This window comes from Crinia signifera, chromosome 6 (genome assembly GCF_055691185.1).
Source record: "Crinia signifera chromosome 6, ASM5569118v1, whole genome shotgun sequence".
Classification (NCBI taxonomy): Eukaryota; Metazoa; Chordata; class Amphibia; order Anura; family Myobatrachidae; genus Crinia; species Crinia signifera.
This window is the reverse complement of record NC_139222.1, coordinates 89771448-89797183: the sequence shown is the minus strand read 5'-3', so window position 1 is coordinate 89797183 and position 25736 is coordinate 89771448.

Sequence of the window (25736 nt, the reverse complement as noted above, 5' to 3'; positions counted from 1 at the left end):
TCAATTTCCGTGGGTGCTGGGGCCCTTGAGCACCCACAGATTTGGCACCTATGGGTAGTACCTGCCCCCTCACCTGAGTGTCACCCTAGTCTACTTCCTTCATCTCTCTCATCATCATAGAATGTTACATATCTACTCCTGATCAGTGACAATAGCAATTATATTCCCTACTGTATATCATATTTACTGTTTTTGTAGTATTCCTACTAATTTTCCTATAACTGGCTATGATGTCCCTGTACACCTTGCAATTAATGTTCCAAGATGTATTTCATTAACTGTATGAATGGATAGCTTTAAGGGGAAGTAACTATTATTTGGTAATGAATTTATCATATACAAATGTATAAACAACGCAGTGGCTAGGATAGACATGTAGTGGCTTAAACTGAATAGCTGGGTGGGACCAAGACGTGTCATGTGACATGGTTAGCCAATGGCTAGGGCTTGGAGTTTGTTTAGCTTTCAAGTTAATACAGCAGGAGTGGGGAGGAGTCTCCCTCTTCTCCTGGAAAATTCTGTGGGAGCACATCTGTGTCTCCCCCGTCGAAGGGTTTCTGAGGTGAATTGTTTTAGAGCTTGTGAGTACACCCTTCTTACCTTAGCAAGTATAATGCCCCGTGCTGCTGCTAGACGCCCCAGGCGTGTGGTGAGGCCTCCCGCCCGGTTTGCCGATGCTGAGGGGGCTGATGGAGCTGGAGCACCTGTTATGGCTGGCGTGGGTTCCCCGGCCTCTGCTGGTGGTTTAGGAGGGAGGCGCTCGGCTACCGCTGCACCCGCGGCGGTGGCTCCGGTGTCTCCCAGGTCCGGCCGCCGAGCGGGGTTGAGGGGGTCGGCTAGGGGTGGGCGCGGGTCCGCTCGCGCCCAGCCTGGTGTGAGGGTGCCCAGCCCTCAGCAGCCTCGGGCATCGGTTCCCGGACGGGGACTCGCGGCCGCCCGTTCAGGGCTCCGGAGTGGCGGTCGCGCTGCTGCGGCCGTGTCCCGGCGGGTGCTGATTGACGTCAGCACCCCGCCGCGCGGTCGCGGCAACACGCGCGGCAGGGGTGCTTCACGTGGCGGGCGCAGGTCTTCTGACGGCGCCCGCCGCGAGGCAGCTCAGGAGGCTAGTCAGGACTATTCTCCTGAGGCCTCAGTGAGCCATTACAGTGGCAGCGCCCGGCGGCCATTAGACGCCGCCGGAGGCGCGCGTCCCAAGATGGCGGCCGGGTCCAGCCGTCCTCGCGGACGGCGGGGCTCCGTTGCCAGGGGCGGCAGGTATAACAGTGAGGCCCCTTATTTAGACTCAGGGGTGGCCCCTGGGCACGAGGGCCAATATAGTGATAACTATGACGAGGAGGCAGGGCCCGCCCCAGACCCGGATACACCTTTCTACGGCTATAGGCCGTCTTGGGAGAGGGACAGTTATTACCCTGGGAGCGCCCCTGCAGGCACCCCTGTCAGGGGCACGGGCAGAGGGGTGGCTCCGGGACGCAGCAGGCCACAAAATAGTGCGGCGGGGCAGGGAAGGGACAGCAGGCATAGGCCGGTCCCAGGCACTTTTGACCCGGCCCTTCTGTCCGCGGCTCTCTCTTCCGTGGCAGGGGCCCTAGCTCCTCTAGTTGAGGATGATCCCGGGGAGCCCGCAGGTTCACGCTCCCGGAGGCGGGGACCTTCACTCAAGGGGCAACAGATCCCGGGTTGTGCCGAGTTTGTCCGGGCATTTGGTGGGGTGGGCACCCCGGCCCCAAGCGGCCGCCGGGCATCCCCCAGGGAACCCAGGGTGAAGGGTTCACGTAACAGACACCAGCGGGCAGATGCCCTGCACGAGTGGCCCTCCCGGCCTTTGTCAGTTGTTTCCTCAGATCCAGACGAGGCTGATGTCGAGGAAGTGGGCAGAGGCGGAGCTAAAGATGACACCGATGAAGACGATGCTACATGGGCGGCCCAGCCAGAGGACACAGGTGATGACTCTACTGATGGGGGGAAGGCTGATTCTGTGGCATGTTCTTCTACAGTGGGGTCAGGCTCTACTCGCCACTCCTCATCCTCCTCTTCCTCCTCTGCGGGAGGCTCTGAAGCGGGCAGCGCTAAAAAGGCGCGCAAGCGCGCGGCCAAATACGCGAAGAAGGAGGCAGGCCGCCAGGCCCTCAGTGGCAAGCGCAAGCGCAGTGCAGCCCTGTCCAGGAGGGAGCGAAAGCGCAGGAACCTTCCAGGGGTAGTACACTGCGACTACACAGCAGTGGTTAGGGGCCTGCGCGAGAGTTGCAGGGCGAAAATTCAGAAAGGGGAATTTGTGGATCTTTTTAGCCTCACTGATGAGTCTAAGAAGGCCTACAAAGCAGCTAAAGCTTAAGGTGGCATAGGGGCTGAAGCATTTCGATCATACGATAACTGGCTGGCTGGTTTCTGCGTATTCGCGGCTTGCTATCTTGAAGATAGGCCCGATGAGCATATGAATATAATTCGTTATATTCATATGGTCCACGATATGTATAGAACAAACGGGGGGGTCGCATGGAGGACTTATGATGAACAGTTCAGGCGCAAGCAGGACTGTTTGCATATTATGGATTTTGGCTGCAAGGATGTAGAGGTGTGGATGGGCCTGACTAGGGCCTATGCTGAGACGGTCGAGGCGGCTCGCCCGGTTACCACAGTGCCCGCTGCTCCCGCGGCTCAGCATCGGCCAGCAAGCGAAGGGGTTCCCCACAAGCGCCCCGGTACGGGGGGCAGGCCATTCAACCCTGCCGCGGCAAAGGGGAAATGCTATGCATTTAACAATTCCTTCTGCAGCCAGGGTCAGCGGTGCCGGTACAAGCACATATGTATTACTTGTTCCGGTAACCACTCAGCCTCCCATTGCTTTCGAGGTGGCCGCCCCTCTAGAGGGGCGGTTGCCTCGGCAGCATCCAGACCCGCTGCATCCGCAAATGCTAGATAGAGCGGCCACCCCGGTTCGGGTACAGGCCATGGTTCCTTGGCTTAACCGCTACCCGGATAAGGAGGCAGCCAGCTTTATTAAAGAAGGTTTTACACACGGTTTCCGTCTTCCCATTTCGGGGGAAGTTTTGGGGGGTGCTTTTAGGAACCTCCAGTCAGCGCGTTCGCTAGCATCTGTGTTGCAGGAGAAGGTGGGCAAGGAGCTTAGGTTAGGTCGCATGGCCGGGCCTTTTCCGGCCCCTCCCCTACCTAACTTGGTGATTTCACCGGTGGGGGTGGTGCCGAAGAAGACCCCCGGTAAGTATAGGCTCATCCAGCACTTGTCTTATCCGGTGGGTTCCTCAGTGAATGACTCCATACCTCCAGAATCTTGCTCAGTGGTGTATCAATCATTTGACGAAGCCCTTGCCATGGTTCGAGGGTACGGGTTCGGGGCACTGTTAGCCAAAATCGATGTGGAATCCGCCTTCCGGCTTCTCCCCCTGCACCCTGATGCGTTTAGGTACATGGGCTTCCGCATTGGAGACGAGTACTTCATCGACAAGTGCTTGCCGATGGGGTGCTCCGTATCCTGTGCCTTTTTCGAGAGGTTCAGTACCTTCTTGCATTGGTGCGTTGAGAGGTCGGCCAGGGTGAGAGGGATCGCTCACTACCTGGACGACTTCTTATGCGTGGGACCTGCGGGCTCCAGTCAGTGCTCTTCCTTATTACACCACGCCCGTTCTGTCTTCCAGCTATTTGGTGTGCCAATTGCGGAAGACAAAACGGAGGGGCCGGTAACCACGTTGTCATTCTTAGGAATTGAAATCGATACCATAAGGGGTCACTGCTGCCTACCGCTGGATAAAGTTAACAAGCTGAAAGAGGCTGTGGCTGACTGCTGCGCGTCAAGGAAGATCACGTTGCGCCAGGCGCAGTCCCTTTTGGGTCAGCTCAATTTTGCATGCAGGGTCATCCCAATGGGCCGCCTGTTTTGCCGCAAACTGGAGAGGGCGACCACCGGGGTATTGCGAGCGCACCATTTTGTGCGCTTGTCAGCCGAAATCAGACGGGACCTGTCGGTCTGGTCAGTTTTTCTGGAAGAGTTTAACGGTATTCGCATTTGGCTGACCCCGGTGCTGGACAACTCCAGGTTGCAGCTTTACACCGACGCCGCCGGTTCAACCGGCTTTGGGTGTTTCCTAGAGGGTAGCTGGTGCGCGCAGGCCTGGCCGGCAGCATGGTTTACAGATGGGCTTACAAAGGACATGCTGCTGCTCGAGCTGTTTCCTATTATGGTAGCCATGGAGTTATGGGGAAAGCGGTTAGCGAATCACAGCGTACTCTTTTGGTCGGACAATTTCAGCACTGTGCATGCTATTAATAATCAAAAAGCGAAATCCTTGCTGGTATTGAGAGTCCTTGCGCAGCTTTTCCTTCAATGTCTCCGCTACAACATTCTGTTCAAAGCCAAGCACGTGCCAGGTATTCAGAATGAGGTAGCGGATGCGCTATCACGCTTTCAATGGGATCGTTTTAGGGAGCTTGCTCCAGATGCTGATGCTGTCGGGGTCTCGTGCCCACTTTATGTTTGGCAGGTCATCAGGCCGGATTGGAGGGCCTAGCTGAGTTATCCGTGGCGCCTGCTACCCTCAGAATGTACCAACAAGCGTGGTCGGAATGGGAGGCTTTTTCTGGAAGCGCGGGGCAGCAAGGTAGGCGCGGTCAAAGGCTGCTGCTTTCTTTTGTATGGCAGCTTTACAATGCAGGTAAATCAAGGGCAGTGGCAGCGCGCTACCTGGCAGGAATATCCTTCTTCGCACAAATAAAAGGCATACAGGACTTTACCAAGTGCTTCCTAGTACGTAGGGCCATGAAGGGCTGGTCGCGTCTGGCGCCAGCCGCCCCTGATTCTAGGCGCCCCATCCATTTTTCCCTGTTATTGTCTCTCTTAAGTAAAGTTGAAGTAGTTGCTGAGTCCGCGTTTGAGACACTGTTATTTACCCTGGCTTTTACAGTGGCGTTCCACGGAGCTTTTCGGGTATTAGAGTTAGTTTCCCCTGCTAAGGATAGAGTTGCTTCGCTGCTAGTTTCAGATATACGCATAGAGAAGGAAGTTCTGTGGTGTAGGGTTAGAAAGTCAAAAACCGACCAGGCAGCTAAAGGAGTGTGGGTGCAGCTAGGCGCGGTGATACCCACAGCGGCATGCCCCGTTGCGCTAGCGGAACGGTATGCTATGGTGAGGCCCAGCATAGGTGAATCCTGGCTGGTGCACTATGACGGCTCTCCGCTAACGAGGTATCAGTTCAGTTGGATGATGCGCAAATGTCTGGCGGAGCTGGGTTTGTGTCCCGAGGAGTTTGGCACCCACTCCTTTAGAATCGGCGCCGCAACTACAGCTGCGGGCTCTGGCTGGTCAGTTAGGGATATTAAAAAGCTAGGACGGTGGCGCTCTGCGACCTACCGGAAGTATATTCGCCCCAACCTCATGGTCTAATGTCTGTGCGTATGTTTTGAAAGTGGAGTGGCTGTAATCCTGTGTTACCCCCCCCCCCCTACCCAACTTATTCCTACTCGGGGATTAGCTACGCTCTGTTCTTGGGCCAGCGTCCGGAGTTTTCACGCTTTTTTACCTGACCTGACGGACTGAATTCGGCTTATTTCAATTCGGCTAATTCGGCACCAATTAAGAGTCCCTCAGCAGGTCCTGACGTTTTTTCTCCGGCCGAGTAATCCCCTGTTTTCCTTACATATCCATTACCCTTACCCACCAATGTCTGTCTCTTACCCTCTGTATCCAGGAGTGACTTCAATTAGAATTGAAGTAGTTCTATCGCACCAAATTGTGCACCAATCCAAATTATTTTTCTTTTGGCAGACCCTCCTAAAATGTACTTGTTAGTAGTTTAAACCTGATTAAATTAAGTGGAGCATTATCTAATCACCCCTTTAAATAATTTTCCCCGTAGGTTTGGGCTACGACAAAGTCAAAATATGGATAGTGGGCCACTCCTTCGTGTTCTGGGCGGCCAGACTGGTGTCAGCGGGCGGTGGGCCCATCTTTATGTGCTCCAACATGATAAGGTGGTTGGGAGAAAGGGGAATGTCCTGGCGCAAGCTGAGGGCCTTCCTCCTAATGAAGGTGAGATTGTATGGATTGCCCGAAGTATTGGTGATCCATTTGGGTGGAAACGATCTTGGGAAAATGTCCCAGTTGGAGCTGAGAGCGTTGATGTTGAGTGACCTGGCCGCGATAAAGGAGGCATGGCCCTCTTGCTTTATAGTCTGGTCATTTGTTATCCCTAGGTTGTGTTGGAGGGGTGCCAGGGATTGTAAGGCCATAGACGAATCCAGAAAGAAATTGAACTCCGCTGTAGCAAAGTGGGTGCTGGGGGTAGGGGGCGCCATCGTCCCACATGAACGCATTAGGTTTAGGTATCACCAGCTCTACAGGCCCGATGGAGTTCACTTAGTTAGGGAGGGTCTGGTTATGTTTATCGAGGATATTTTGTCGGTCTTGGATTCATTCGTTTAGTCTGGTGGCGGGGCGGGATCACCGGGAGCGGTGCCCCCGCTTTGGCGGGAAAGAACGGCAAGTTAGGAGTTGGTAGGCGTTTGTTGTTTGAAGTTTATGACGTATTTGGTATCTTGTGGTGCGCTTGCCCCTTATTGGCTTAGGCCTTTGCTAGATTACCCGACCGGGGATAGCAAGCCCACCCGGCTGGGTGGGAGGCCATGTGTGGGTTGAGTGGAGACCGTTTTCTTTGTTAGGCCAAATTACGTAGGCTTGGTTTGGGGGTGGAGATTAATAATAGCCGTTCTTTCTTGGCCACCATTTAAAATAAAATCTAAATAAAATAAAAAACTTAAAAATAAAAATAAAAAATAAAAAATTATAAAATTAAAATAAAAACAAAACAAAAATCGTTAAAAGAATAAAATTCATCTTTAAAATTATTTCTTCAATAAATTTCAGCTAACAAATTTCTGCCAAACCATGTCTCCGTGTCTTCATTTCTTTATTAGAGTGTTAAGATTACATATGTCAACAATAACATGTAAGGGTCACACATCCGCTATTGCAAGGTTTAAAACAACGCAGTGGCTAGGATAGACATGTAGTGGCTTAAACTGAATAGCTGGGTGGGACCAAGACGTGTCATGTGACATGGTTAGCCAATGGCTAGGGCTTGGAGTTTGTTTAGCTTTCAAGTTAATACAGCAGGAGTGGGGAGGAGTCTCCCTCTTCTCCTGGAAAATTCCCCACCCTCCCGTCCCTCTTAGTTCTGGGGGTTGAGGTTAGTGGGGTATTTTAATCGCGTTAGCTGTTAGGCGGGAAAGAACGGCAAGTTAGGAGTTGGTAGGCGTTTGTTGTTTGAAGTTTATGACGTATTTGGTATCTTGTGGTGCGCTTGCCCCTTATTGGCTTAGGCCTTTGCTAGATTACCCGACCGGGGATAGCAAGCCCACCCGGCTGGGTGGGAGGCCATGTGTGGGTTGAGTGGAGACTGTTTTCTTTGTTAGGCCAAATTACGTAGGCTTGGTTTGGGGGTGGAGATTAATAATAGCCGTTCTTTCTTGGCCACCATTTAAAATAAAATCTAAATAAAATAAAAAACTTAAAAATAAAAATAAAAAATAAAAAATTATAAAATTAAAATAAAAACAAAACAAAAATCGTTAAAAGAATAAAATTCATCTTTAAAATTATTTCTTCAATAAATTTCAGCTAACAAATTTCTGCCAAACCATGTCTCCGTGTCTTCATTTCTTTATTAGAGTGTTAAGATTACATATGTCAACAATAACATGTAAGGGTCACACATCCGCTATTGCAAGGTTTAATAAATGATTGCTATGCTATAGTAATGCAGCAGAAGTATTCAGCCATAAAAAAGGACAGTGAGCAGATAATGACTTTAGTTTTATGGAACTAGAGAATAAGTCAAAGTGAGATTTTCAAGATTTTTAATAGGCTTTAAAAGGATTTTAGTTTTAGTGCGAAAAAAAGTTGGCAACCGAGAAGTGGGTCAGCTGCACATTACTGTGAAGGGGAACATTAGGTTACATCAGTGTAACTGTAGCTCTCATACTGAGTCATGTGCTTCTGATTCCTGCTAGCACTTGGTGGTATGGTATGGTGCTGACGTTCTGGTTACCAGTGGATCAGTGTTAGGGAGGGGGGCTGAGGACAAAGGACATGCAGTTAGTCAGAGCGTGAGTTTAGCAGAGATGGAACACAGAGGCTAGTGACCAGATAGAACACCAATCCTTGGACCATGGAATAGGCGAAATTGTTGGAGGGCAGAGTGTGGGTGTTGCTATGAAGAGAGGGAGAACCCATGCCTGCAGTGTAACATGATGGCCAGCAACTTCAGGATCTTATTCAGGTCCCTGTGCTCCCCCACGCATTCGCAGGGGGACTGATGTTTGGAGTCTGCGCATTTCTGGGCGGCAGCAGATTGACGCGTTTCATGGGTGTTCCCATGGTAATGAGGCTGTGACACGGCTGCTGGGGGCAGGCAGCTGCCTCCCAGAATAAATTTACACTGAGACAGGAGCATCCTGCAGTAGGTACCTATTGTACAAGGTTCACAGTTACAGTTATCCTGTAAGTCAAAGTAGTGCTCTCTCCATTATCTGTGTATTTGTGAATCAATCCCTAAGGCTGTAAATTATATATAGGCAACAGCGATACCCATTGATCATTTAGAATGCTTTCAGTTCTACAGGTCAGCTGCTAATATTCATTTGTTGGGGTACATAACTTTGTCCTCCTTCTGCCCCCACTACAGATGAGGAAGTCCACTCCCTCCTCTCATCCTCTCCCTCCTCAAAAATACACCCTAAAAATGCCCATGCCTTGCCTGTGTATTTGCTGCCACTTCCCGCTACCTCACCCAAACAACCCTTCCTTTCAATCACTGCTTTTGCGCTGTCGTGTGAACATTGGCATTGCAGAAATATCTGAATTGTGCCCCGAGATCAGACAATTCCCAGAATGGATAGCTTTCCCGACATTGCATGATAATTATCTGAGTGAAGGAAGAATGAGGCGGTCTATTTATGAATCAGACCACGTTTATGGTGGAAATAACATATTATGCAGAATTTTTTATTTTTTTTGCTCATATTTAAGGAACTTAACTCACGGGGGAAAAGATGGCAAAAACTGTCAGGGCGCCGAATTTACTAGCTGTTAAATCGTATACAGTCGTTAGGCCGACACTATCACAGGGCTTAGGTTGACACATGAAAAAAAGGTTGACATGGCTAACAGGGTCAACAGGGTCAAATGGTCGACACAAGCATTAGGTCAACAATGGGACGGTCTCAAACGGTTGACATGAGTTTTTCACTTTTCTTTTGAGCCGAGATGTGCCAACAGGTGGGATTTCATGCTTTACAATCCACTAGGGCGTCGAGGGAGAATAGAATAGTGCCTGAAGCATGGCGAGCGCAGCTGTGCACCGATACAGTGCCCATGTCGACATTTGGGACAAAAAGGTGAAAACCTTTTGTCGACTTATTGACTGTTGATCTTCCCATTGTCAACTTAATGCTTGTGTCGACCATTTTACCATGTCGACCTTAGCCATGTCAACCTTTTTCATGTGTCAACCTAAGTCCTGTCGACCTTCTGTGGTCAACCTAATGTATGTCAACCTAAACTTGGTCAACAATAGTCAGCTCTTGCACATTGATGATATAGGCCCTTATTCTGATCGGTGCGGACTTTTCCGCATTCTTTCGGATAGCGTGTTTTAGCCGTCTGCGCATGCGTGCGGCCCGCACCGAAAGAATTCGGGAATATCCGCACCGATCAGAATAAGGGCCATAGAGACAACTCAGAGTAGACATGGCCATAAAATACCGATGGTTTGCAACCATCAATGCTTCCAACCCAATGGAGGCTTTTGACACACAGCATGATCGATGCAGAGATTTGTGATAGTTGCGATGAATGCTTGCTTCTTTCCGATGCCACAGCGTGGACCACTGACCACTTAAACCACGTTGCAGTGTTCTAATGGGGACCTTCTGAAAGCCGTTCTTACCATGTAGAGGAGAATCAGTATACAGCTCTATATCATCAGCGTGGATCATCAGTGCGCACGCTCCGGCTTACAGCAGCACATGTGCACTGATGAATGACAGGTGTCTTTCTTTGTTGGGTTTACTTTCATCAGAAAACAATCCAACGGTGAAAAATAAGATTTTCACAGCTTAATAAATTGGCATGATGAGGACAGCGATTATCATCCAGAACTTGCTCGGTGTCAGAGAAGTCATTGTTCCCTCTGGCTTCAACTCTTTCATAAGCGTGGTGTCTTGAAAATTGCCTTTCTCAGGTGAAACTGTCTGTTGAGGCAGCAGCTATTTACTGATTGCTAAATACGCCCCTCAGTATTAGTCTCCGTAGTCCTGTGGAAAAACCAGCAGGGGCTGAGTGGTTGATTTTATCTGCACAGCATGTATACCAGACTTTATTTTATTTCATATAAAGAGTAAAAGGAACTGAGTAAGTAAGAACTGGTACGGATTTAAACTCTGCTAAGAAGTGCATGAACTCTGTACAGTGTAAATGGAAGCTACAGCCTGTTCTATATCTGTGCTGGTGGATGGTGGATGGTGGATAATTGGGTCCCAATGCTTGTGTGCCTAAAGCACAGGTTCTCAAACTCGATCCTCAGGACCCCACACAGTGCATGTTTTGCAAGGTCTCCTCACAAAATCACAAGTGAAATAATTAGCTCCACCTGTGGATCTTGTGTCAATAAGTAATGACTGCACCTACTGATTGACCTGGAAACATGAACTGTGTGGAGTCCTCGGGACTGAGTTTGAGAACCCCTGGCCTAAAGGTTTCAACAATGTTTAGTAGGCCTCTGTGATTACAAAGCTTTCCACATTCTAGTGGCTGTTCTTGCAGCAACAAGCTAAAAGTTTGTTGCCCTTGATGTCAGTTCATATTTTATATAAGCCCTAAACTGCGTAGCATTCATAACAGGTATCTGTATGAGTCCTGCAGACGTAAGAAATAAGCTGATGCTCTTTAATTCAAACTCTAATTATCAGACAGTAAATCAGCGACACAGTGTTGATAGGTTCAGCTTAGGGAGAGCTTATAAACATGATTTAAGAGGTGTTTGTATGAGTGAGCGGACACCTGAAATCATTAATTCCCATGGCTTTCTGGTAATTTAGTGTGAGAATATTACTCATTTTGACGGACTCTTCCCAAGTGATCAGCAACCTCCTGCACGTCTAGAGCACAGCACATCCCCAGACATTTTATGAGCCTGACCCCTCGAACACTGACTTCCAAACCAATACAGCAACTGTAATTGCTAATGTGCTGCTTATGCCTTAGCTATGCTGTAAATACAAGCTGCTCAATCACAGTGTTCTCCTATGGGACCCCAACAAATGAATATTAGCAGCTGACCTGTAGAACTGAAAGCATTCCAAATGATCAATGGGTATCGCTGTTGCCTATATAATTTACAGCCTTAGGGATTGATTCACAAATACACAGATAGGGGAGAGCGCACTACTTTGACTTACAGGATAACTGTAACTGTGAGCCTTGTCCCATAGGTACCTACTGTAGGAGGCTCCTGTCTCAGTCATAAATCCCCCCCCCCTTGTGGAGGCCTCTGGCAGGTGAGAGAGAAGCACATGATCACACAGGGTCTTCTTATCTATGCTGGTGTGCACTCATTCATAGTGTGCTCCTGCTAGTTAGGAAAATAAATATTTATAGTAATCTTTCTTTAGTTAAATAGATTTGTTTAATAAGTATCTGGTGTCAATAATGATTTCGCTAATGCTATAATGGTATGAAAACAGAACATGAAATAAATATAGGTAGTGCTTACAAGTTGCAGACAGTCCAGTGTTCACAATAAAACATACTTGCCTACTTTTGAAAACTAGTTTCAGGGAGATTATAGTTGGTTGCAGAATTTTGCACAGTGCTCCAATTGAGGGTGTGTGTCAAGCTCCACCCAAGGCGTGTGTCTAATTCCATATATGGAGAGATTGTGAGAAGAGATTGTGAATGTGGCACCTAGAAGCGTGAGTGTGTACTGCTACATCTGAGAGGAATCTTCTAAAATGACATATCCAAATATAGATGAACCCCAAAGCAGTTAGTAAGAGCTACTATACTGTACTTGCTAAAGTGCTGGGAAATGGTGCTGATGATCTCATTCCTTTTTTCCCTAAAAATGTAACAGTGTAATGTGTACTAGGTATAATGAGGGAGATTGATAGACTAATGAGGGAGAGAGGGAGATTGGTGCTATTTCAGGGAGTCTCCTTCAGAATGCAGGAGGGTAGGCAACTATGCAATAAAATAGCATTAATACAGCAAAAACATACTTATATGTTTAGGGATAAATTCACCCAAGGTAAAATTGCATTTGAAATTTATTGCATAGGCATCACATGTATATTGCGCTGAGTTAGAAAAAGAAGAAATATCACAGCAAATATATAGTTGCAAACAAGAAACTCGATATTACAGATAGCAATGTTTGTACTGATACCTTTATTGCTACTATATATTATATAGAAAAACAACAAGCACATATTTATTTATTAACAGTTTCGGTACTTGTTTCCTAGAACGGCGCCCAGATTTTCTACGTACGGCACCGTAGGGAAATCGCATTGCATTGCATGGGCCATTATAGCGGCATGCAATGCGATTTTTTTATGTAATTTTTTCATTGCTCTTTGTGCCCCACTATATCGCATTGCATCGCACCTCCCGCAAAATCGCATGTGATCGCATGCGATTTTATAGGGTGTGCGATGCCATTACATTAGCTATACAATTATATGATTGTATGTCCTAAAAATAGGTTTTATGCACACCCCCCCACACACTATCCACGCCACCCCAAACGGTGGTGAGCGCAGCGAGCCCCGCGAGGGGTGTGGAACACGTCCTCTGACTTTTTCATACCCCCACTATCCACGTCAGCATGGAGCTGATTTTATATAGTGTGGCGAGCGCAGCGAGCCACCGAGCCCGAAGCGTGGCAAGGGGACGCGGATTACTTTACATGTATTCTGCATCCTCTCACGGGGCTTGCTGTGCTCGCCACGCTTTGGGCAACGTGGATAGTGGGGGCATGAAAAAGTCGGAGGACGCGTTCTGCCACCCCGAAGCGTGGGTGTGTAAAACCTATTTTTAAGGACATACAATCATATTATTGTATACCTAACATAATGGCATTGCACACATGGTGTGTGGCGTCATGTGTTATGGGCATTACAGTGTGTGGCATCATATGCATCGGGTATTATGGTATGTGGCATTCATGGCCACACCCCTATTGTGATGAAGACACTCCTCTAGCTTTGTGCAACTACACCCCTTTTATCAGGGGCGTAGCTAAGGGTTCATGGGCCCTGGTGCGAAAGGTCAGCTTGGGGCCCCCCTACATACAACAAAATCTACACGTCCCAGCATGCCCTGCCACAGATTTTAGATAATGGATTTCTAAAACTGTGACAGGGCATGCTGGGACCTGTAGTTCCACTGTAACAGTGGAACTACACATCCCAGCAGTTTTAGCAATTTTCCTTATAATCTCCAAAGCTGGCTGACAGACTGGACTCACTGTAGTCCGTCCGATACAGGGCGCCGGGCGGTCCTGCTCCTGAGTCCTGACCCCAACCCCACCTCCCAATGATGTAATCCGCCCGGCATTATGCTGTGGAGACTCTAGTGTGAATGAGTTTACAAGCCGAGTCACACCCAGGTTGGACCCGAGTACAAAAGCATGGGTTCGACCCGGCTTGTAGATGGAAAAGGGGTATTAATGAAACAGAGAAAGAAAGGTGGTCGATTGCGCTAATATTCCTAAAAAGACATTTAAAACATAAATTCAACAAAATGGTCATGTGTGAATAATAGATACAGTTTTAATTAGAATATATATATATATATATATATATATATATATATATATATATATATATATATATATATATATATATATATATAAAAGAATTGATAAGGGATTTAAAAAAATGGACAAAAACATCGATAGTCACCCAATTGATAGGAATACGTGTGCCAGTCCTTTAGGGAGTTATCCCAAATTTTGTGGAGGATCCTGGATATGATGTTTGTAATCCAATGGTCTTTCTAGACAAAGATAAGGAACACTCCAGTGCTGTTGCCACTTGTTTCCACAGAGGTTTTTACCGGGTTTCTTTAAGGAGGTGACGTGCCTCCAAGATGGTCGGCCCCGGTACTATGCTCCTCTGTCTGGGCTCTAAACGTAAATACACGTTATATTATTTGTTGTTCTTCCCTCTCGCCAGCCAGTCAGCAGTAGCTGCCGCACCATAGTACACAGCATAGCCAGGCGCGGAAGCGGTGGGAGAGGGAGGGGGAGGTTGGAGCCCGCGTGCGTGCGTCGCGCTGACGTCACGCGGCAAGGGGTCCCCTTCCTATTGGCTGCCTGCGGCTGGGGACGGGACACGGTGGCCGTATCTGAGCTGTGATTGGCTGCAGCGGCTCGCCGCTGCAGCCAATCACAGCTCATATACGGCCACCGTGTCCCGTCCACGTTCTGTTCCCTTCCCTCCCTTACCTCTTCCAGGACAGTGGCGGGGGTTGGGCCCCCTGGCTCAGGGGCCCGGTCGCATCTGCGACCGCTGCGACCCCTGTAGCTACGCCACTGCCTTTTATGTAGCCATGCCCCATTTTCTGGAGTGAGCGTGCTGAACAACATTCTTAGCCTTTCCATACCCCCACTTCAAAATTTCCACTATGACCACTGCTGCAACTCATAATAAAATAACATATATGTCTAAATAAGGGCCTGTACTCCATATCTAAAAATGTGACCCTAGAACAGCAGATAACCTGGGGTACTCTGCAGACTGGTTGGGAGGTACTTAAAAATAATATTGGTAAAGGCAGAAGAAAAAGTAGTCTCCCAATGGCAGAAAAAGTCTCTCATTGCCATGTAGTCGACCCACGTTGCGCCATTTCTGGTTCCGTATGCAACGGCATCAGCGCCTCCTGCTTTTGCCCGGCCAGTAATCCACTAGGAGCTACCCGCACTGCCCTCATACATCAGCGATCATCTGCCCAGTGCTGACACAGGTGGAGGAAGCAGCAGCATTATACTACAGGTGGTAATGGGAACCCCAGAGACAGTACACAGCCAGCGGCCAGACACAGAGACCCGTTTCCTGACTGCACACTACTCTTCTGCTACTCCTTAATATAAGGATACGCATAAGCAGTGCTATATTTCAGCAGGAACTATCAGGAACTCTTCTGAACCTCTTATTAAACATGACATCATCAGGAACTGAAAAGTTCCTGAAAATAAGATTTATTTTAAAGTCACATGTCTTTGTTTCTAAATACAATATTTACATATATCTCTCCCTCCCTCTCTCTATTACATATATTTTTTATTTATTTTATTGATCCACACCCAGACCTGGAGTTCCTGGACCTATTTTTCCAGAAAAATAGTACTGCGCATAAGGATACACATACCACTCATTTCCACTTGTAAGTACTGTGGATAGTTCAAATTGAGAGGAGGGGGAACTCATAAATGAAAAGCCTAGTCAAGGTGTACAGGAGAGAAAAAGGTTGGGAACTGCTGCTCTGGAACACAGATATAGAGTAGGAGTAAATCAAGCAGTGTTTTACAATGAAACAAAAATCTAGATATAAAATATATCACGCGGTGCTTCAATCATAGTAAAGAGCATAGTTATATGTTTGCTGTTCATGCACATTTATTGTAAACATGGCCATTAGAAAATATTACCGTGACTTTTTTTATGGGGCCACCTGATGTCTTCTATATTCTATTTCATTTTATTTACTTTTTTCTTCTTCGATTTTTCTTCATGAATACTGCATTTATGCTTCATCATTAGGGGGGGGGGGGGGGGGAGTGTGCATTGAAAGATGGTTACAACAAGACCCATGTTTGCCACTAGGATGATATTTCTATTGATTGATTGTTACTGTGATTATGTCTGCATTGTATGTCCATCACTGAAATGCACTCTGTATTGAATGTATATCACTAGGACTCAATAATGTATGTACTAGCATGTTCTCTGAATTGTGCAGTTGTCACTTTTCAATTACCAAGTTGCTCTCTTTCTTGTATATCGGTCAATAGGATATTCTCTGTATTGTAAAGTATTAAGATATTCTCTTTGTTGTGTATTGGTCATATCAAAAATATATTTTTCATATTCTAGGGGTAAATTTACTAAAGCTTCTAAAAATGAAAAGAAAAAGATGTTGCCCACAGGAACCTATCATATTCTCTCTATCATTTCTCTATTGCATCCTAGAATATGATAGGCAGAATCTGATTGGCTGTATGAGCAACATTACCTCTTTTCATTTCTGGAATCTTTAGTAAAATTGCCCCTATGTGTTTTAAAACTATCTGATGCACCCAGACCAGGGGCCTGATTCAGAGTTGATCACAAATGAAAGAATTCACGAATCGAGCGATTATCGAACAACTGCGCATGCGTACCGATCAAATTGTGCATGCACAAGGGGAATTAGCAACAGAAAGTGTGTATGGATCATAACTGTAATCCTCTTGCAGTTTGACTGACATGAAGCTGATGATTGGGGATGGTAACCTGACGTTTTCTGGGCGCGTCTGAGAAAACGTGGGTGCGGCCAGACTTTTTTTAGGAGGGTCTGTGGCGTCAGCAATGACCACTTCCACCCTGTCTCAGTGACGGATTAGTGGAAGCCTTAGACCTACTATACTCACTTTTGCCCAGTCAAATCCTTTTGATGAGAATTGTGTACAGATTGTGAGTGGATGCCGATTAGCAATCCACTCGCAGTTGACGCAATTTTGCAAAGGATGGTTTCACTTCCTGTCGAGGTAGTGGCTTTCTATTTGCAGACCACTATTGCATACCAATCAGCTCAGAATCAGATCTAGATAACTCTCATTTAATCCCACTATTTTTCCATTTAATTCTTTAATAAATAAATTAGAATTTAACTATAATAGTAATATGAAATTATTCAGTTCAGGTCACTGTAAAATGGTAACAATGTGAATTAATAACGTCCTTTATAACACAGCAATTATTAAGATTTTATGTGATAAAACAGGACTTCTGACTAACTCAATCAGTGTCATTATTTTATATGGAGTTTTGTACTTATTAAGAAGCGATTTACAATAAAAGATAATTAAAAAAATATTCTAAATTAATTTAATCATAATTGCTTTTTTTTTCATTCAAGCCTCCTTAAAGCTAAAAACTTACATACAGTAGCGAAGATTTCCCTGTACTTTTTATCATTTTACTTGTAGGTTGCACAATTGTTGAGGTTGTTTTCCAGTTTAGCAGTGATAAGTATATTTAATCAACCAAAAAAACACTAATCTTTAGTATTGTCGCGACCCGAGTACTAAAGGTGCCCGCACACGCACCGATCCCGGCGTGCGTTGTGGGCTTAACTAGCACACATAGCATCGCATTGTATGCCTTGTGCATACGATGTGCATGCGATGCGATGCTATGCTAGAAAAAGCTAGTACAAAAAGTATGTGCAGCACATTCTTTTTGTACTGTGCGATGAGGTGCCGCGGGAGCGCGCACCCCATCGTATAGCATCGCACCGCCGGGATTGGTGCGTGTGTGGGCACCATAAGACAGTTATATTTACCATCCAAGTGTCGGACAAGACTGTTCCGGCATTCCAAAGCATGCTTCCATCAGCGCTGTGTGCCCGCCCGCCTTGCTGATGCCGGGGAGGCTGCGGGGCCTAGCGGCGCGGTCCCTGGTGGTTCCAGTGGGGACCAGAGGGGATCGCGGCGGGGTCCTGCGGCTCCTGTGCCGCCCGCGCGTCATAGCGCGATGGGCGCGGCGCCGGCCGATGACGCGGCCCGGCGCCGGACCTCGCATAATAGAGGCACAGGCCGCGGCGCGCGCGGCGGTGGTCGCGGCGGCCAGGGGGGGTCGGGCAGGGGTAGCGCCCGTGCAGTAAATACCCGTGCGAGAGGGCTAGGCCCCCGCACGCCGGGCGATATCGCCAGGCCTGGATCGCGGCCTTCTGCCCGGTCCAGCGCCAGAGGCGCTCAGATACAGGCCCCACAGGTCACCCCTCCGCAGGCTCAGGGCGCACATAGGCGCTGGCACAATACTCGCCCCTCATCCATCCCCATCCTGGCCTCTCGATTGCCACAGAGGGGTCTCCCATCAGGAGCAACCCCCCCACACCCAGCAGGGCGGGGAGGGGCCTTGGAAGGGCCAGAGGTGGGAGTCAGGGGCCGTCTAGGGCCCAGATAGTGCCACCAGCCCCCATTGACACACCTAGGGGAACAAGGCCCCTGGGGATGAGATCCTCGCTGCACATGGCGAGGAGGCAGCTCCTTAGAAGGGCCAGATTGCTTCCCCTGCGCAGTGCTCAGGCCTCTGCGTCTGCTGCCCCGGTTCCCAGCGCGACCCCCACACTACCTGCGGCTGCAGATGGGGGGGTACAGCAGTTCCTGTCACTACTCTCCAACTTTATGAGACAGTCACCTGCTTCCGGGGGGGTTTCCCCGGGCCACAGTCAGGACCCTGCGGCCTCCTCAGTGATCCCTGCCCCGGCCCTGGCAGTTAGGGCCTCCCCAGCGGCAACGGCAAGACCTACGGCCCCCCTCAGCGCGAGGGATATCGTTGCTTCTGGAACTCCCCCAGTGGGTTTGGTGGAGGATCCCTCACAGATGAGCCTCGTACCAGTGGAGGGTACTTCAGGTGGGTCAGCGTCCAAGCGCAAGCGGCGCAAGCGTAGGGCTGCGCATACCTCCTCTTCCTCCGGCGGATCCGACTCGGGGTCGTCGGAGGAGGATGGGGGCCGCAAATCCCGCAGGCGTCGCAGGCACAGGCGCCGTAGGCACTCTAGTTCCAGTGGCAGCTCGGGGTCCCCGTTGTTCCCTAGGGGGCAGGTTGTCCAGTGTGAGAACACAGCAGTGCTCAGAGGGCTCAGGCGCAGCGTCCAGGAACGCATTAATGACAGTAAATACGTCAGCTTCTTCACCATGACGGCACAGGCGGAAAAGGAATATCGCGCGGCGAAGAGGAGAGGGGGTATTGGGGAGGAGGCCTACTGCACCTATCACCGGTGGCAGGCGGGCATGTTTATGTTCGCGGCTTGTTACTTAGAAACAAGACCGCAGGAACACATGAACATGGTGCGCTACATGCACATGATTCATCAGATGTTCCTGTCAGAAGCCGACTCCTCATGGCGCTCATATGATGAGAGCTTCCGTCGCAAGCAGTCAGGGCTGGCCATTATGGCATTGGGATGCAAAGACGTAGAGATTTGGATGGGGCCAAAGCCGGCGGCCGCTCCTGCGGTTGCTCCTGCGGTTGCTCCTGCAGCTACACCAGCCCCCAGCCCCTCCCCTCGCAAGCAACAACAACCCTTTCGCGGTAGGGCGGGGGGAGCCTCCGCCGGGCGTTGCTTTGCATTTAACGGAGCGGGTTGCGCCCTGGGAGCGTCCTGTAAGTTCAAGCACGCATGCTCTAAATGCTGGGGCAATCACCCATTTAGAGATTGCAGGAAGGGAAAGCAGGGAGGCACCTCCCAGGCTTCAACAGCCGGGGGCGCACCTCAGTAAGGCCCCTTCTCCTTTACGGGTCGACCGCCTGGCCGGCTGGCTGGGACGGTACCCGTGTAGGGAGGAGGCAAAATTTTTAGAGCAAGGCTTCCTCCTGGGCTTCTGCCTACCAATTCAGGGGGAGGTAGTAGCACATGCCCCCCGTAATTTAAAATCCGCAATGCAGATGCCCGGGATAGTGTTGGAAAAGGTAGACAAAGAGGTGAGCTTGGGTAGGATGGCGGGCCCCTTCCCATCCCCCCCTATAGAGAACCTGGTTCTCTCCCCGGTGGGGGTGGTCCCCAAGAAGGCTAGCGGCAAGTTTAGGCTTATCCAACACTTGTCCCACCCCCCGGGCAGTTCTGTTAATGACGCCATCCCTGAACACTTGTGTCGCGTGCGATACCAGTCGTTTGAGCAGGCCCTTGATATAGTGCGCAGCCACGGACACGGGGCTTTGCTGGCCAAGGTGGACATTGAGTCCGCCTTTCGCCTTCTCCCTCTCCATCCGGAATCATTCCGGTTCATGGGATTTCGCCTGCCTACGGGTTTTTACGTGGACAGGTGCTTACCGATGGGCTGCTCGATTTCTTGCGCCTACTTCGAGAGATTTAGCAGTTTCTTGCATTGGTGCGTAGAGGTGGGTTCAGGCGAAACTGGTGTGGCCCACTACTTGGATGACTTCTTGTGTGTGGGCCCTGCCGATTCCCAGCGATGCAAGCTTCTGCTGACTTACCTGCAGAATCTTTTCAGGGAGTTTGGGGTCCACATTGCGGAAGACAAGACGGAGGGCCCTGTGCAGTGTCTGTCCTTCTTGGGGATAGAAATAGACACAATGGCGGCCTGTTGCCGCCTCCCCCAGGACAAGCTGTCTCGGCTACGCGGAGCCATTAGCCTGGCATTGGCCACGGGTAAGCTACAGTTGCGCCAGCTTCAGTCACTCCTGGGACTTCTGCATTTTGCTTGCAGGGTCATACCCATGGGTAGAGTTTTTTGTAGAAAGTTGGAGAGATCCATGTCAGGCATCAGGCACCCCCTCCATTATGTACGTCTCTCTGCAGAGATAAAGAGGGATTTACGCACTTGGCTCTCCTTCCTGGAGCAGTTCAACGGTGTCCTGATTTGGCCTGCGAGCCCGTGCACCAATGCGCAGTTACAATTGTATACTGACGCAGCGGGCGGGGTGGGTTTCGGAGCCTTCCTGCACGGGTCATGGTGCGCTACGCCATGGCCAGTGGAATGGGTAGCGGAAGGGCTTACAAAAAACTTACTGCTGTTGGAGCTGTTCCCCATTGTAGTGGCGCTGGAGCTATGGGCAGACAGGCTTCGCGACTCCAGCATCATATTTTGGTGCGATAATTTGGGAGTTGTGCACTCTATTAACAGGCAGGGTTCAGCTTCCATGCCTGTAGTTCGCCTGCTTGCGCGATTGGTGCTGCGATGCCTGCTGTTCAACATACAGTTTGTGGCACAACATGTTCCCGGAGTAGAGAACTCTGTGGCAGACGCATTGTCCAGGGCCGACTGGGAGAAGTTTCGGGCCCTGGCTCCTGATGCATCTATTGTTGGTGAATGCTGTCCCTCTTATATTTGGCAGATGATCAGGCCGGAATGGAGGGGCTAGCCATGCGGGCTATCGCACCACGGACGCTCCACTGCTATCAGGCTGGATGGCAGGAGTGGGAGCAGTTCAGACTGTCTGCTCCTCAAGCAGGTAAGACACCTGAAGCGGCCATGGTGGCCTTTGTATGGAGTGCATTCTCCAGTGGTCGCTCTGTTGCCTCCGTGCGCAGGGTTTTGGCAGGGGTGTCGTTTTTCTCCTCACTGCAGGGTAGGGCGGACCCATCCCGGTCATTTTTGGTGTCTAGGGCGCTGCGTGGTTGGCGGCGGGCTACACCTGCCTCCCCGGACTGTAGGCGTCCCATTGATATGTCGTTACTTCCAGCACTGCTGGATGCTCTGGGGGACATCTGTTGGCCTTATTACGAGGTACTCTTGTTCCGCACGGCGTACGTGATGGCATACCACAGGGCCTTCAGGATTGGGGAGCTGGTGGCCCCGTCAAAACGGGCGCCTTCGCCTTTGGCTGTGGACGACCTGGTGGTCCAAGCTGACTCGGTGCTATGTCACCTGCGACGATCTAAGACGGACCAGGCTGGGAGGGGGCGGTGGCTGTCCTTGCTCCCGTGCACGGTGGAAAGGGCGTGCCCTGTGACGTTGGTCTCGGCCTTCGCCCAGGTGCGCCCGGACCTTCCAGGCGCATGGCTGATGCACGAGGATGGGTCACCGCTCACCAAATACCAATTTTGTCACGTTTTGGGACGGGCGCTGGAGGCCACGGGTCTCGATCCTAAGGAATTTGGGTCTCATTCCTTTAGGATTGGGGCTGCTACCTCGGCGGCTGCGGAGGGCCGCTCCGACGCGGAGATTCAATCTCTGGGTCGATGGCGCTCGGCAGCATTCCGGAGGTACATTCGGCCAGCTTTATCTGTCACTTTTCACCATGGTCGACTGGACGCATAAGCGCTCGTCAACTTCCAGTGGGGGCCTTGAGGTGTGTTTTCACATCCGTCTGGGGGCACAATTCGGCTATAATTACAATCAGGCATGGCGTACTTGTTAGTTTACTCCAGACGGTGTGTTTTGTGCCTCAAGAGCTGGTCGGCCACGTTTTTTTTTTCTCATTCCTCTCTCCTAACAAGTGTGGTGAATGCGTGGTATGCAAGCTTGTCGACAGCCTTCTAACCTCTTTATAAATATTTCAGGTCGACAGGACGTTAAGTCCATTTGGATGATTGGACATTCCTTTGTCTATTGGGCTTCCAGGGCAAACATAGCATCTGATGTACGCGTGTTTGGTCGAGCTGGGGAGGTTAGGTGGCTGGGTGAGAGAGGTATGCTGTGGAAAGGGCTGCAGGCTGGGCTGATTCGAGCCCTGCGAAATTTTGGGGTCCCGAGGGTCATTATTTTCCACCTGGGTGGCAATGACTTAGGGCGGGTGACCGCTCTCGAGCTACGCTCAGTGATTGTGCGGGACCTCTATTTTATTTCATTGTATTTGCCTGCATGTAAGTTGGTGTGGTCCTCCATTATATCGAGGATAGTGTGGAGGAATGCGATGTCCTGCCCCCACCTGGAGCGTTCACGGAAGACGGTGAACGCTGCAGTTGAGAAGTATCTGCTGACCAATGGCGGGGGTGTTTTTCGCCATGACGCCATCAGCTTTCAGCGGAGTGCGCTGTATAGGAGCGATGGTGTTCATCTGAGCCCGGAGGGCGTGGCTCTGTTTTTGGGCGATGTCTTTAGTTGGTTGGATACACAGTGCTGAGCGTTTCCTACTCGGTGGCGGTGCTGCGGCTTAGGGCCTAGCTTTGGCGGTAAAGAACGGTCATCCTTGTAAGATCTTGATGTGTGTGTGTAAATAGTGGGGTGTCGCTCTCTCCTGACATCGATGGTCATCGGCCATTCTTCCGCCCGGGGGGTGGTCACCACTAGCACGAGTGGATGACCGGGGAGAGCGATCACCAGCGATGGTGTGTATGGTAACATCTTTAACCCCACTTTCCTATAATGACCGTTCTTTGGTGCCGCCACCATTATATATATAGTTAGTTTAATTGTCAAAATAAATTGACATTCATTTTGAAACGCCAGCACTTGTGTCTGTGTCTTTTTTATTATATAAGTTAGTGTTAAGGTTTAGGTTAAGTTTATGGTGAGATGGAAAGGTGTGGACCTGGGGGATACCTGATGGGGAGTTTAAGAACCACGAATGCTGAATAAGCACTGAGTGAGCATAAACCCCTGATGGGTTCCTCAGGTTACACTGGAAGGTCAGCTGATATGCTAATAGGATGGGCACAAGGCCTATCAGAGCAGTGGGAGGGTACAGACAGGGAAGAAAAGGAACATACTTACAGGAAGTTCTCCCTCTGTCTGAAAAAGCCCCGCCCACCCTTCCCTATTTCTTTTCTCTTTGGCGGCGGTAAAGAACGGTCATCCTTGTAAGATCTTGATGTGTGTGTGTAGATAGTGGGGTGTCGCTCTCTCCTGACATCGATGGTCATCGGCCATGCTTCCGCCCGGGGGGTGGTCACCACTAGCACGAGTGGATGACCGGGGAGAGCGATCACCAGCGATGGTGTGTATGGTAACATCTTTAACCCCACTTTCCTATAATGACCGTTCTTTGGTGCCGCCACCATTATATATATAGTTAGTTTAATTGTCAAAATAAATTGACATTCATTTTGAAACGCCAGCACTTGTGTCTGTGTCTTTTTTATTATATAAGTTAGTGTTAAGGTTTAGGTTAAGTTTATGGTGAGATGGAAAGGTGTGGACCTGGGGATACCTGATGGGGAGTTTATGCCTCATCACATTCCTGTTGGTATTACTGTCTGGACTCCATCAGTGTGCAAACACTGCAACAACTGCTACTACTGTAAGTATTCTGTATATCCATAGACTTCATCAGCGTTCCTACGCTGTACCTACTGTCTCCTAGCTTGTACTATTATCAGTGGTATCTGAATTCTGTCAGTATTGTTGCCGTTGTGATATCTTCAAGTCTTTCATTCATCATTCATGTGTCATCTGTGGGCTTAATAAAGACTTGTACTTTTATAATTGTGGTCCTTCTTCTAGACTATAACTGTCTTGGGTGCCTCTTGGTTATGCGCAGCAGCCTTCTCAAGGCACCTCAGTCCATATACCAGTCAGCCCCTACGCCTGTGGGTATTTCCAGCCAGGATTGACCACAGGTGTGACAAGTATCACAGTGCATTTAGCCAAAATCTGTTGTGCATCTAGTCAAAATTGCTTAGTCAAAATTGGCCATTAGCCAATATTTCACCGTGTGTGCGAGGCTTTAGTTAAAAGTTGGACACATATACACGCACATAACAAAGTCAGTTAATGTGTATAATCTTAAGCCGAATCTCCAAATACAAAGTGCTTAATACCAATAGCATTTGCGCTAGAAGTAGTAGTGTGTGTGTGTGTGTGTGTGTGTGTGTGTTGGCTTAAAGTCCTTGTTCAGAGAGAGACCCATCAGCTGGAAAATGTACCATCATTGCGGCACCCATTCCAGTGAGGCAAAATAGGAACGGCCACAGCCAGGCACTCAAGTCCATTTGGACATCCTAACAAAATACAGTTCCGTATGGACAATAGTCACCTTGTCACTTTTCTTTTAAACAGTATATTTTTATGCCATTATTGTGTTGTTTATTTATTTTTTAAGTGATGATTCTTTTAATTATGTGCATTAAATATCTTGATATTATTTGAGGATACTTTCAACTATTATTACCTAGAATTACATTTTATATTATGATTATTTTAGCGCAGTATTTTCCTACAGTATTTTTATCTATATCTTTTGTTGGGGAGTGACACCCGCCTCCTCTAGCATCCTCAAAAAGTGTCTGTTGTAAGGGGGCAGCCATTTTGGGATGGTCATTTTTATTAGCAGCAGCCAAGAGGAGCGCCAGGACCGTAGGAAAGGAGATTTGCGGGTCCCGGTGACGGTGGCACAATTGACAAGGAGACTTGCTGCACATTAGACAAGGAGAATTGCTGGTGACGGCGGCTGCACATTTGAGGGTAAAGGCAGAGTGGTCTTCACTCCTGAGCAGTGCAGCATATCCATAGCCCCGCAGACCCCCGATGCCCACACTTAACTCAGTGCCTCCCCCCGATCGCGGGGTCTGAAGGGCTATTGTTACCCCACTGCCCCTGTACCCTGCCACCTACCCCCTTCTATGTGCCTGCCCTAACCCTTCCCTCCTCTTACCATACAAACGTCTCCAAAGTGCAGGGTTCACTGGCTGGGCGTCCCTGGAACTGCAGCACCCTCTCCTCTCTCACTCTCAGGACGATGCAGAGATGGGAGAGCACATCTCCGGCCCGGCACTTCCCCGCTCTGCAGACTAGGTGTGTGCCATCGGTGAGCCTACAGTGCAGATGCACTGTGGGCAAGTCCATGATAGTAACAAATAGTGTTAGTGGCTTCCCTGTATTTCAAATGGTACTGTTACTCGTCTGGAGCTGGACTAACTATCTCTAGTTCACTCACTAGAGAGCTACGTTTCGCTGGGTTTGTAGTCTATGCTTTGGTTTTCTGTTTTAAAGAGGGTCTAATACGGCAAACATGTTTCTTGTGTGAGGGAAGGAAGTGGTATCATATATCTTGTAGCC